Source organism: Ursus maritimus, unplaced genomic scaffold, assembly GCF_017311325.1.
Source record: "Ursus maritimus isolate PB19 unplaced genomic scaffold, ASM1731132v1 scaffold_30, whole genome shotgun sequence".
NCBI lineage: Eukaryota > Metazoa > Chordata > Mammalia > Carnivora > Ursidae > Ursus > Ursus maritimus.
In genome coordinates this window covers 6,301,250-6,308,084 of record NW_024425564.1, presented here as the reverse complement: position 1 = coordinate 6,308,084, position 6,835 = coordinate 6,301,250, and the positions used below count along the sequence as shown (strand labels likewise).

Here is a 6,835-nt window from a genome sequence, read left to right as displayed (position 1 = left end):
GATCCCAGGACTTGGGGATCATTAGTCGAGCTGAAGGCAGATGCTTAACCACCTGAGCCACCCAGTCATCCCTTCAGTACTGTATTTTAAAATAGAACGGGTTTCAAGTCTTGGAACTGGTCAAAATGGGAAAAATAAAAGATTGTAGCTTAAAATTTCTCTCCCCTTCAGCTTTAAATACATAAGCTTTTTTCCCCTCCTTTTTAAATTTTTATTTTCTTTTTATTTCTTTTTTTAAAATTTAAATTCAATTAATTAACATATAATGTATTTTTGGTTTCAGAGGTCAGTGATTCATCAGTCTTATATAATACTCAGTGCTCATTACATCAGTTGTCCTCTTTAATGTCCATCCGGCAGTTACCCCATCCCTTCACCCCCTCCCCTACAGCAACCCTCAGTTTTGTTTCCTATGATTAAGAGTTTCTTATGGTTTGTCTCCCTCTCTGGTTTTGTCTTGTTTTGTTTTTTCCTCTCTTCCCTGATGATCCTCTGCCTTGTTTCTTAAATTCCACACATCAGTGAGATCATATGATAATTGTCTTTCTCTGATTGACTTATTTCACTTAGCATAATACCTTCTAGTTCCACTCACATCACTGCAAACGGAAAGATTTCATTTTTTTGATGTCTGGTGAGGGGTTTATCGATTTTATTAATTCTTTCAAAGAACCAGCTCCTAGTTTGTTGATCTGTTCTATTGTTCTTTTGGTTTCTAGTTTATTGATTTCTGCTCTAATCTTTATTATTTCTCTTCTGTTGGGTTTAGGCTTTATTTGCTGTTCTTTCTCCAGCTCCTTTAGGTGTAAGTTTAGGTTGTGTATTTGAGAACTTTCTTGTTTCTTGAGAAAGGCTTGTATTGCTATATACTTCCCTCTTAGGACTGCCTTTGCTGCATCCCAAAGATTTTGAACAGTTGTGTTTTTATTCTCATTAGTTTTCATGAATTTTTAAAATTCTTCTTTAATTTCCTGGTTGACCTATTCATTCTTTAGTAGGATGCTCTTTATCCTCCAAGTATTTGAGTTCCTTCCAAATTTCCTCTTGTGATTGAGTTCCAGCTTCAAAGCACTGTGGTCCGAGAATATGCAGGGAATGATCCCAATATTTTGGTACCAGTTGAGACCTGATTTGTGACCCAGGATGTGATCTATTCTGGAGAATGTTCCATGTGTGCTCAAGAGGAATGTGTATTCTGTTGCTTTTGGATGAAAGGTTCTGAACATATCTGTGAAGCCCATCTGGTCCAGTGTGTGATTCAAACCCCTTGTTTCCTTGTTGATCTTCTGCTTAGATGATCTGTCCATTGCAGTAAGTAGAGTGTTAAAGTCCCCTACAATTATTGTACTGTTATTGATGTGTTTCTTTGATTTTGTTATCAATTGGCTTATATAATTGGCAGCTCCCATGTTAGGGTGTAAATATTTACAATTGTTAGATCTTCTTATTGGACAGACCCTTTAAGTATGATGCAGTGCCCTTCCTCATCTCTTATTATAGTCTTTGATTTAAAATCTAATTTGTCTGATATAAGGATTTCTGCCAGCTTTCTTTTGTTGTCCTTTAGCATGATAAATGGTTTTCCAGCTCCTCACTTTAAATCTGGAGGCATCTTTGGGTCTAAAATGAGTCTCTTATGACCGCATATTGATGGGTCTTGCTTTTTTACCCAATCTGATACTTTGTGTTTTTTTGATTGGGGCATTTAGTCCATTTACATTTAGAGTAACTATTGAAAGATAGGAATTTAGTGCCATTGTATTGCCTGTAAGGTGACTGTTACTGTATATTGTCTCTGTCCCTTTCTGGTCTGTGTTACTTTTGGGCTCTCTCTTTGCGTAGAGGATCCCTTTTAATATTTCTTGTAGGGTTGGTTTGGTGATCACAAATTCTTTTAGTTCCTGTGTGTCCTGGAAGTTTTTTTTTTTTTTTTAATGTTCAGTTAGCCAGCATATAGTACATCATTTGTTTTTGATGTAGTGTTCAACAATTTATTAGTTGCATATATCACCCAGTGCTCATCACCACATGTGCCTTCCTTAATACCCATCATCTAGCTACCCTTTCCCTCTCCCCCTGACTTTCTGTAACCCTCAGTTTGTTTCCCAGAGTCCAGAGTCTCTCATGGTTTGTCTCCCCCTCTGATTTCTTCCCATTCAGTTTTCCCTCCCTTTCCCTGTGGTCTTCTGCTCTATTCCTTATGTTCCACATATGAGTGAAACCATATAATAATTGTCTTTCTCTGCCTGACTTATTTCACTTAGCATAATCCCCTCCAGTTCCATACATGTCGATACAAATGGTGGGTATTAATCCTTTCTGATGACTGAATAATATTCCATTGTATATATGGACCACATCTTCTTTATCCATTCATCTGTTGAAGGGCATCTCAGCTCCTTCCACAGTTTGGCTATTGTGGACATTGCTGCTATGAACACTGGGGTGCATGTGTTCCTTCTTTTCACTACATCTGTATCTTTGGGGTAAATACCCAGTAGTGAAATTGCTGGGTCATAGGATAGCTCTATTTTTAATGTCTATCAAACTCAACACCCAAAAAACGAATCCATCCAGTCAATAAATGGGCAGAAGACACGAACAGACACTTCTCCAAAGAAGACATACAAATGGCTAACAGACACAGGAAAAAATATTCAATATCACTAGCCATCAGGGAAATACAAATCAAAACTACAATGAGATACCACCTTATATCAGCTAGAAAGGCAAAAATTAACAGGACAGGAAACAACAAGTGTTGGTGAAGATGTGGAGAAAGGAAAACCCTCCTACACTGATGGTGGGAATGCAAGCTGGTACAGTCACTCTGAAAAACAGTATAGAGGTTCCTCAAGACGTTAAAAATAGACCTGTCCTTCTGTTTTGAATGACATGCTAGCTGGATAAAGTATTCTTGGCTGCATATTCTTCTCATTCAGCACCCTGAGTATATCATGCCCATCCTTTCTGGCCTGCCGGGTCTCTGTGGATAGGTCTGCTGCCAATCTAATGTTTCTACCCTTGTAGGTTATGACCTATTGTCCCAAGCTGCTTTCAGGATTTTCTCTTTGTCTCTGAGATTTGCAAGTTTTGCTATTATATGTTCGGGTGTTGACCTATTTTTAATGAGTTTGAGGGGTGTTTCTCTGTGCCTCCTGGACTTTGATATCTGTTTCCTTCCCCACATTAGGGAAGTTCTCTGCTATAGTTGCTCCAATATACCTTCTGCCCCTCTTTCTCTTTCCTCTTCTTCTGGGATCCCAATTATTCAAATATTGTTTCACTTTATGGTATCACATCTTTTGTATTCTCCTCTCATGATCCAGTAGTTGTTTATCTCTCTTTTTTCTCAGCTTCTATATTTTCCATTGTTTTGTCTTCTATATCACTAATTCTCTCTTCTGCCTCATTTATCCCAGCAGTTAGAGCCTCCATGTTTGCTTGCATTTCATTAATAGCCTTTTTGATTTTGACTTGGTTAGAAAAGACTTTAGTTCTTTTATTTCTCCAGAAAGGGATTCTCTAGTGTCTTCTATGCTTTTTTTCAAGCCCAGCTAGTATCTTTATAATCATTATTCTGAACTCTAGTTCCAACTTCTTACTTATATCCGTACTGATTAGGTCCCTGGCAGTCAGTACTGCCTCTTTTTCTCTTTTTTTGAGGTGAGTTTTTCTGTCTTGTCATTCTGTCCAGAGAAGAATAGATGAACGAGAGAACAAAATACTAAAATACTAAAATGGCAACAATGATCCCAGAGAAATACACACTAAACAAATCAGAAGAGACCCAAAACCAGAAAAGAAAAGAAAAAAAAAAGAATATAAACAGACAGGTGAACAGAATAGAACAACACACTGGATTCTGTGTGTAGTTTGGTCTGTTTTTCAGAAAACTAGATCCCAAAATTTTAAAGAAAGAGAAACGTATATGTATAAAAATAAAGTTAAATACAATGAAAGGATAGACTGTAACTGTAAAAGTGGAAATTAAAAGACAAGAAAAAACCAGAGGAAAAAAAAAAACAACAACCACAAAAAAGGAAGATATAAACAGAGAGGTGATCACAACAGAAGTACACTATCTCCTGAGTGTATTTTGCTCAGTTTTTTAGAAGAAACTACATCTCAAAATTGTAAGGAAAGAAAAACTTATATATACAAAAATAAAAGTAAATACAGAAAGGATAGAATGTAACTGTAAAGATGAAAATTTAAAAAGACTTTAACAAAATAAAAACAAACAAAAATCGACACACACACACACACACAAAAGGAAGAAGTAAAAGAAAAAAAGAAGAAAGAAAAACAACAACAAAAAAGAGAATATGATCAGACAGGTGAATAGAACAGAGCCATACACTAGATTTTGGGTGTATTTTGGTCTGTTAGAAGAAACGGCATCCCAAAATTATAAAAAAAAAAAAGGGAGAACTTACATATATAGAAAAATAAGATTAAATACAATGAATGGATAGAGTATAACTGTAAAAATGAAAATTAAAGATTTTAAAAATGAGTTGATAAAACAAGAAATCAGTTGCAAAAGGAAAGAAAAAATCAATAAAAATTAAAGGTGAAAGACTAAGGAATCATGGGGAAAAAAGCCATGAATTCTATGTGCTGTCTTCCCCTAGAGCTGGAGTTTTGCAGTCCTCATCGAAAGGTAAGCTTGTCTTGGCTGGATGTTCTTGCGGAACTTGGTGGGGAGGGGCCTGTTGCATTGATTCTCAAGTGTTTTTGCCTCAGGTGGAATTGTACTGCCCTTCCCAGGGGCCAAGCTACGTAATCTGCTCCAGTTTGCTCCTTGTGGGTTTTGTTCCCTGAAGGCTTTTCTCAGAGTTTTAGGGAATGAGAATGAAAATGGAGGCCTCCGAATCTCTGCCTTGGGCTGAAAGCTCAGGTCCCCACTCCTCAGTGTGCCCTCAGAGAAAAGCAGACAACCACTCCTGTCTCCCTGGTCTCCAGCTGCACTCAGGGCTCACCAGGCCTGTGACTGAGCATTTCTATCTCAGGCACATGGCCCTTTTCGAGTCTCCAAACCTTGCAGACTCTTGTCTGCCACTCCTGTGCCACTCCTACCAGAGTAGGAAGGGTGGGGTCTGGCTGGTTCGGCCACTTGTTGGGCCCCTGCTCCGAGAGCAGCGGCTGGACCATCCTGTTGTTTGTAGTTTATGGCAACACCGAGCCGAGAGCCCACTCCTGGGCTCACTGGGCTCAGTCAGCTTCCCTGCTCCATGCCTGGGAGCTCTGCCTGGGACACCTGTCGGTCAATCTGAAGTGAGTGGTTTAGGTCCAAGAGGGTGCTCTTTGCTCCTTGAGAGTGACGGGAGGAGGTGCAGGAGCCGATGATGGGAGGGGTACCCAGGATGGTGTAGAAGCCGGTTGTACAAGCTGCACCCACGGTGTGCACAAACAGGAGGAGGGGAAGAGGGAGGAAGACGAGCTGGGGTGCTGCCAGCAAGGCTGGAGGTGAATAAGAGCTCAGGCAGAAGAGACCTTCCTTGCTGCCTCTGCTGCTACCTTGGCCCCCATGGAAAAGCTTGTGATGAAGGGGGACAAACAAACAAACAAAAGAGGCAAGTCCTGAAGTTTACCCTTGAAAGCACCCACCCGGTAGAAGATGGAATCGTGGCTGCTGTCAATCTTAAGTGGTTTCTTCAAGAGAGAATCAAACTGAATGGAAAAGCTGGGAGTCTGGGTGGAGGGGTTGTAACCATTGAAAGGAGCAAGAGCAAGTTTACTGTAACTTTTGAGGTGCCTTTTCCCGTTAAGATATTTGAAATATCTCACCAAAAAATAGTTGAAGAAGGACAATATGGTTTGCATGAAGTTGCTAAGTGCAAAGAGAGTTACTAATTGTATTACTTCCAGATTAACCAGGATGAGAAAGGAGAGGAAGAAGGAGAATTAAAATTAATTTATCTGGAATATTTTGTAAGAGTTCTTGAATAAAATGGTGGTTTTCCTTGTATCTCTGCAGTGTGGATTGACCAGAAAATTGGAAATCATAATAAAAGAACTTTACGTAGGCTGCCATTCTCTTATTTGTAATTAGACTTATTTTTCCTGCTTGAAAACTTTAGATATCGTGGTAATAATACCAAAATAGAAGTAAGGTCCTCTCAAGGAATTGCCAGCGATTTGACCTTGAGCAGGCGGATAAGGGTGTGGAGCCGTGTGCACTTTAGTTAGTCACTCTTTTACTTTAAAAAGTGTGAGAGTTTTGATGAGGAAACAGAAGGCAAGCTGAGGACAAAGCAGAAACTGACGCCCTGCAACCCCCCCCCCCCATGGGATGTATGTGACCTTCCTCAGGCACTCCTGGCTGCCCTCAAGGACAAAGAAATAGGTAACCTATAGATACCACGATCCCTCAGTTTACAAATGTCTTCACAGTCTACAAGAACAAAGCATCTCTGTCGGTAACCTAGCTTCCAGAAGGGAATATAGATACAATTGAATGTCCTTGTAGTCTGCAGCCTCCAGGAAGTTCCTGACTATCTTCATGTTAATGCCTCACCAGAGGGGTAAACGCCTTGACTTGACAATGGCAAGGCCTCTGGTATCTTGTGAATCTTCTTTAACATATGAAAGTATTTTCTCAACCTCCCTTTTTCCTTTCCTCCCCCAACCCCACGGTATATAATCAGCCACCCCTCACAACCCGGGGCAGCAGCTCTTTCTGCCCATGGGTCCTGTCCCCGTGCTTTAATAAACCACCAATTTTGCACCAAAGACGCCTCAAGAATTCTTTCTTGGTTGTTGGCTCCAGACTCCACCCCACTGAACCTCACCTGTCCCTTATCAGTTTCATCTGGTGCTTTTCTTAGAG

General features: G+C 39.9%; 1 pseudogene; it reads left to right on the top strand.

The window, feature by feature from the left end:
• Window positions 1–4,594: 4,594 nt before the first annotated feature.
• On the top strand, window positions 4,595–5,955 carry LOC103682331 (annotated as a pseudogene).
• The last annotated feature ends 880 nt before the right edge of the window (window positions 5,956–6,835 follow it).